The sequence below is a fragment of the Scylla paramamosain genome, chromosome 31 (assembly GCF_035594125.1).
Source record: "Scylla paramamosain isolate STU-SP2022 chromosome 31, ASM3559412v1, whole genome shotgun sequence".
In the NCBI taxonomy this organism is placed as follows: Eukaryota; Metazoa; Arthropoda; class Malacostraca; order Decapoda; family Portunidae; genus Scylla; species Scylla paramamosain.
Window position 1 is genome coordinate 14,964,000 of NC_087181.1, and position 7,500 is coordinate 14,971,499.

Here is a 7,500-nt window from a genome sequence, read left to right on the forward strand (position 1 = left end):
TATTTTTATTTTTTTTATTAAGGCTTTGCATCCTGGTTTTTAATGTACCAAGGTTGTCTGTTTCATTTTTATATTTTCATTTTGGTATTTCTACTTTTTTATGTATTTTTTTACGCCTTCCTTTCTCTCTTTTCAGTTTTATGTTTTTTTTCCCATTTTGATATTTTTTTTTGATAGATTTTTGGTGGGGCTTTTATTTTATTCTTTTTTATGCTTATTTATTCATTTTTTTCCTTTTGTGTAGACTTTATTCGTTTTCTTTTTTTTTTGTTTTGTTTCATATATATATTTTTTTCTTTATATATATATATATATATATTTTTTTTTTAACTTACATTTTTACGCCTGCTTATCTCTTCTTTCATTTGTATATTCAGTGCTCGAAGATTCTTAACACAACAGCTCGAGGAGAGACAACGTATTCGTATCATTGTTTTTTTTTTTTTTTTCCTCTCCACGTTTAATACCTTTGGACAAACGATGTGAATGACTCAGTGGCGCAGGATATTCGTAGACGCCCACACGTGAAGGACTTGTGTGTTTTGCGTAGGACTTTCGTATCATTGGTGTGTGTGTGTGTGTGTGTGTGTGTGTGTGTGTGTGTGTGTGTGTGTGTGTGTGTGTGTGTGTGTGTGTGTGCTTTATTTCTCTATTTTTTGTATTTTTTTTTTCAGTTCTCCATTAATATTTATCTCTTTTCTTTTATTCTTGTATTATATTTTATCTCGTCTTTATGTATGTTTGTTTATTTATTTCTCTCATTCTTGTTTACAGTGTATGCCCTTTTTTTCTGTTAATTGCACAGTTTTATATTATTTACTTTATTTTATTTATTTATTCTATTTACTTTTTTTTGTTTATTTATTTGTTTATTTTATTTATTTTTTTTCCCCATTCGTGTGTGTCAAAGTTGGGTGTCGTGTTCTGTGATTGGATGCTTTATTTATGGCGGCGTGAAATCCCCCTTGTGTTTTTTCCCCTCGTGTTATATAATTTCAGTGTGTTGTGTTATACAGGGCCGCCACGCCGACCTATCTCTTTCTGGTGCCATTTATTCGTTCATGTTATAACCCGTTCACTTTTTCCCATATTTCGTAAAATTAATTTGAAGACCTATTTTCTTTTTGTTTTTCCCTTTTTTTTCCATATCCATTCATTCATAACATATCCGTTTTGTGTGTTACATAATTTCAGCTTTGGGATCTGTATTTATTTATTTTTTTTCTGAATCTATGTATTTGTATTATACACGTATTGATTTTGTTACGTATTTCATAATTTTAAGTTTTGGTCAATTTTTTTATGTATTTATATTTTTACTTTTTTTTCATTTTATTGTTCATTTGTTTTCTTGCACATTGCATAATCTTAACTGGAAGACTTACTTTATTTATTTATTTATTTATTTATTTATTTATTTATTTATTTATTTATTTTTGTATTCTAACGCGTATTCATTTTCGTCCGTATTTGATCATTTCAAGTTTTAGGTCAATCATTTTGTTTATTTATTTATATTTCTTACATTTTTTCACTTACTACTGATTTATTTTTCTCTACACTGCGTAATTTAAACTTGAAGACCTTTCCTTTTTTTCCCCTATGAAGATACCAATCCAAACCTTCGCTGTAAAACGTAAAAAATATGACAATACAGGACTTTACCGGTTGTCATTCGCGGTAACCATTTAGTTGTCGTGGTTGTGATGTGCGCCGGTGGTTGGAACTCATTCGTAGCGGTTATTATGTGCGGTAGAAGCTGTAGTGCACCGTAATTATTTAGTCATCGCGGTTGTAGAATGTGGTAACTGTTGCAATACGCGGTAACTCTAATCACTGTTGCAATACATAAGAACATAAGAACATAAGAAATAAGGGAAGCTGCAAGAAGCGACCAGGCTTACACGTGGCAGTCCCTGTATGAAACACACCTACCTATTTCCATCTGCTATCCCCATCCATAAACTTGTCTAATCTTCTCTTAAGGCTCTCTAGTGTCCTAGCACTAACTACATGATTACTGAGTCCGTTCCACTCATCTACGCGGTAACTCTAATCACTGTTGCAATACGCGGTAACTCCAATCACTGTTGCAATACGCGGTAACTTCAATCACTTGCAATACGCGGTAACTCTAAATACTGTTGCAATACGCGGTAACTCTAATCACTGTTGCAATACGCGGTAACTCTAATCACTGTTACAGTACGCGGTAACTCTAATCACTGTTGCAATACGCGGTAACTCTAATCACTGTTGCAATACGCGGTAACTCCAATCACTTGCAATACGCGGTAACTCTAATCACTGTTGCAATACGCGGTAACTCTAATCACCGTTGCAATACGCGGTATATATATATATAACTCTTTGCAACTTCAGTCTTATGTGTTGCAATACACGATAATATCTTACAACTGTTTAGTATCAGCGGTTGTAAAGTATGGTAACTCTCTGTAACCCTTCAATTTCAGCGGTTGTAATGCTCTTAACTCCTCGCAACTTCAGTCTTATCTGTTGCAATACACGGTAACCCCAGTCAGTGTTGTGATATCCGGCAACTGTGTAGTCTTAGTCTTTGTAACTTTATTAGCGGTTATAATACGCGGTAACTCTTCACAACTCCAGTCTTATCTGCTGCAATACACGGTAGCCCCAGCCAGTGTTGTATTATCCGGCAACTGTTTACGCTGGGCAGGAACACATTTCTCGGAGGGGGGTAGGGGGCGGTTAATGTTGCGGCGTGCTGTGGTTGACGTCAGCGCTGGCATTTGTTTCGGCTTCGTTTGCTGGTCGGCGAGGGGGGAAGACCAGAATAGCTTGCCGTGTACGTAAATCCCGCGACCCTTTGCATGGGAGCCTAACCTTGTGGAATCTGATCGTCTTTTAGGCCTCAGCTTTACGGCCCAGTTCGCCTCAAGTTTGTCCCGCCAGCTGTAGAGGCTGTGGAGATAAACTTTTCGTGGAGTTATTATTATTATCTCAAGCGTCTAATGCTCTTATGGTGGCTTAGAGTTTTTGGAGTTATAGTGTCTGTCTGTCTGTCTGTCTGTCTTTTTGTCGATCTCTGTGTTTGTCTCTGTGTTTGTCTGTTTCTCTGTCTCTGTCTCTGTCTCTCTCTCTCTCTCTCTCTCTCTCTCTCTCTCTCTCTCTCTCTCTCTCTCTCTCTCTCTCTCTCTCTCTCTCTCTCTCTCTCTCTCTCTCTCTCTCTCTCTCTCTCTCTCTCTCTATAAGAACGGAAGAAACAAGATTCCTATACACAAATGCAACTATAAAATAAAAAGCAACAATATGAGAACCAATAAACAGACAGAAACCATACAGGCCAAGAAACAGACTGTAGAATCAGATCCCTTGCTAATCAAAACTTTAAATATACTTAGGCTTTAAATCCCCCGAGCTATGCGTAATCAGTTATCATCGTTAGCCGCTTAAACTTCTCTAAACTTCGTGAAGACCCTGATCCAACCCCGCTAGCTGAAATGAGTCTTAACGATATGCACTTCGTTCCCTTTCTGTTTGTGACTATTAACACCAAACCCTCCTAACTAGTAATCATCCCTAAACATTAACACTTTTTTTTTCCTATCGGTATTATAAAGACAAGAAATCTACCTAATGAAAATATTGAACGTTAGACAAATATTTTTATCTTTTTTTACTAAATCAAAGGTCATCTAAACAAACGCTAGACATAACCTCCTTTCTATTTCTAAATCCAAGGCCTTGTAAACTACTCAACCCCGCAAACATTAGCCACAAACTCCCATCACAGAATCTAAACACACACAACAAACATTAACCACAACTATCACTAAACCAAAGCACATTAAACTAACAAAACCAACAAACATTACCCACAAACTCCCATCACAGAATCTAAACACACACAAAAAAACATTAACCACAACTATCACTAAACCAAAGCACATTAAACTAACAAAACCAACAAACATTACCCACAAGCTGATAATCACGTCACCAACCCAAAGCACATCTACAAACAACTACAAACTCAAAATTAACCCATGAAAACTAAACCAACACCACAAACACTGGACACAAAGTACCACCACACCACCAAACGCAAACACACCTAAACTAACCAGAATCACAAACATTAGCCAATCCCTAACGCCACAACGCTGCCGCCACAAAGCCACGCCGGGAGACCAGCTGTGGGTGGGGCGGCTGGAATGCAGATACCGGCCAAAACCCCACCCCCGCTCACTCCAGCTCGATACAGAAGCAGACCAGGGAACGCAACCCGTGTCCTCTGCTCTACGTACGTTGCCCTTTAGACGCTGTACCTTCCTGCGGGTGGGGCGGCGGGGCGGAGCGGGGCGGAGCGGGGCGGAGCGGGGCGGAGCTTGTATGTGAGATAGGTTAGAGTGAGTAAAGGGTCAATGGAAGGTTGGGTGGAAGAATGAAAGGTTGAATGGATTGGTGAGTGGATGGGTTTGAATATGAAAGATTGGAAGGTTGGGTTAGGTTAGTTTACGTTAGGTTAGGTTAAGTTATGGTAGTGGGAGGATAAATGACTGGGTTAGGTTAGGTTAGGGTACTGGGAGGAAGGGTCGAGCTGAGTGAATAGCTAAATGGTTTGGGTTATACAAGACTGGAACGGTTCGGTTGGGTGGACTGGGTGGGATATTGAAGACTGGAAAGGTTGGTGGTGTTTTGTAACGTGAAATGCTGGTGTGTGTGTGTGTGTGTGTGTGTGTGTGTGTGTGTGTGTGTGTGTGTGTGTGTGTGTGTGTGTGTGTGGAGCGTGATTAAAAAGTGGAATTCATGACCGTGTGGGGAAAAAAGATGATGCATATATTTAATGTTTAATTGCAATGTGTTGACAACGGTTAGGGAGAGGCCTGTACGCTCTCTCTCTCTCTCTCTCTCTCTCTCTCTCTCTCTCTCTCTCTCTCTCTCTCTCTCTCTCTCTCTCTCTCTCTCTCTCTCTCTCTCTCTCTCTCTCTCTCTCTCTCTCTCTGGATATAGACATACATGCAGCCTTTCTTTATCGATTCTTGTTTCGTATTATGAATTTATATATTCTGGAGCGTAAGCCAATGCAAGCCACACTTTTATACTCTCTCTCTCTCTCTCTCTCTCTCTCTCTCTCTCTCTCTCTCTCTCTCTCTCTCTCTCTCTCTCTCTCTCTCTCTCTCTCTCTCTCTCTCTCTCTCTCTCTCTCTCTCTCTCTCTCTCTCTCTCTCTCTCTCTCTCTCTCTCTCTCAGAAGCTTTGTGGAGAGATTTCCTCCACTCCTGAAAATGATCCTCACTTCACCTTCTTTCAATCCTCCTTCACCATCAGATTTCTTCCTTCCTCCATTCTCTCTCTCTCTCTCTCTCTCTCTCTCTCTCTCTCTCTCTCTCTCTCTCTCTCTCTCTCTCTCTCTCTCTCTCTCTCTCTCTCTCTCTCTCTCTCTCTCTCTCTCTCTCTCTGCGAATCTTAATCTTCCGCTCTTCTGTTTTGCCTTCCTTCCTCCTCCTCCTCCTCCTCCTCCTCCTCCTCCTCCTCCTCCTCCTCCTCCTCCTCCTCCTCCTCCTCCACCTCTTCCGTCCTCATTCATTCTCTCTCTCTCTCTCTCTCTCTCTCTCTCTCTCTCTCTCTCTCTCTCTCTCTCTCTCTCTCTCTCTCTCTCTCTCTCTCTCTCTCTCTCTCTCTCTCTCTCTCTCTCTCTCTCTCTCTCTCTCTCTCTCTCTCTGCATCTTAATCTCCGTCCCTCCTGTCTTCTATTTCCTCCTTTCCCTCCTCTCCTTCCTTGCCTCTCGCCTCTCCTGCCTCTTCTGCCTCTCCCTCCTTGCCTCCCTCCACCATAGCTCTTTGCCAGCGACCGTCCCAGGAGTGAGATGAGATGCAGTGCAGGCATACGGATGGCTTGGTTACCGCCGGGACAGTTGCTAGTATTACCATCCTAAACTGGGGAGGCAGGGAGAGAGAGAGAGAGAGAGAGAGGGAGTGAGTGGTTTAGATGTAAAGGTCGTGGGAAGGGAAGGGAAGGGAGGGCGAAATATATCGTTATCTGATCAAATTTCCGTCCTGTTTGCTTAGTACGTCAGAGTATAAACATGCACACACACGTATACACACACACACACACACACACACACACACACACACACACACACGTTCACCTTATCGTGTCTTCAATGGTCTCCTTGCTTCCTCCTTTCTCATGCTATCTTTTCACTCTCTCTCTCTCTCTCTCTCTCTCTCTCTCTCTCTCTCTCTCTCTCTCTCTCTCTCTCTCTCTCTCTCTCTCTCTCTCTCTCTCTCTCTCTCTCTCTCTCTCTCTCTCTCTCTCTCTCTCTCTCTCTCTCTCTCATTTCTTCAGTATTTTTCTACCTTTGTTTCTTTTTTACCTGCAAGTTTATTCAAGCTTTTTCTTTTCTTTTTTTACTCTGCTCCTTTTTTTTTATTCTCGTTATGTACTTTTATTTCACTTTTCATCCTCTCGCAAATTTATCTTCACTTTTTTCCCACCGTTCTGTTTGACTTTCTGTCCGTCTTATTATTTACTATCTATTTTTTTCCTTCCTTCGTTCCTTTCTTTCCTTTTGCCTCTTCCATCTGTGTCTATCTCTCTCTCTCTCTTTCTGTATGTATGTATGCAGTATGTATGTATATATGCATGTATAAACAGTTTCGCTTCTATCATTTTCTTTCCTTTCATTTGTCCGTCTATCTATCTATCTGTCTGTCTGTTTTTTTATGTCGTTCAGTTTGCCTGTCTGTCTGTTTGTCTGTCTATCTATCTATCTATCTATCTATCTATCTATCTATCTATCTATCTATCTATCTATCTATCCTTTTACCTGTCTCTGTCTTTCTGTTCCTTTGCCTATCTATGTGTTTATGTTCGCAGGCTCTCTCTCTCTCTCTCTCTCTCTCTCTCTCTCTCTCTCTCTCTCTCTCTCTCTCTCTCTCTCTCTCTCTCTCTCTCTCTCTCTCTCTCTCTCTCTCTCTCTCTCTCTCTCTCTCTCTCTCTCTCTCTCTCTCTCTCTCTCTCTCTCTCTCTCTCTCTCTCTCTCTCTCGGCTCAGGTATCGTGCCAGGTAATCCCTTTCTTTTCTCTTTTCTTTCGTTATATCTAAGAAGCACGTTAATGTTTGCCTCACACGTTCCTTCTCATCGTGCATTATTAGCGGCCTTTTTCTCTTATTAAACGAATTTCCTTTATACGATCAATTAAGAAATCTCTAAGGCACTTTTGTGTTTTTTCTTTAAAGATTTGTGTTATGTGTTTTTTAGGTTCGTTTTTTTTTCTTCAGTCACTTGTATTTGTTTTGTTTTATTTATTTTTTTTTTTTTTGTTGTAATGATTAGTGTTTTTTCTTTTATTTTTTTTTATTTTAAGTTAAGGAATTGGGTATTTTGAATTACGAATTATTTCATATGTTTAGCTTTTATTTTAATTTTTTTCATTTTTAATCTGTATAATTCTTTACTGTTTTCTACTAATTTTTCCAGTTTTTATTATCTAATATTTTCTGTTTGCA

General features: G+C 39.8%; 1 protein-coding gene across 5 annotated transcripts in view; it reads left to right on the forward strand.

Annotated features, from left to right (window-relative positions):
• Positions 1–7,500, forward strand: part of LOC135088696 (solute carrier family 4 member 11-like) — a 204,083-nt gene that overhangs the window by 92,107 nt on the left and 104,476 nt on the right. The gene's annotated exons all lie outside the window — the stretch shown is intronic.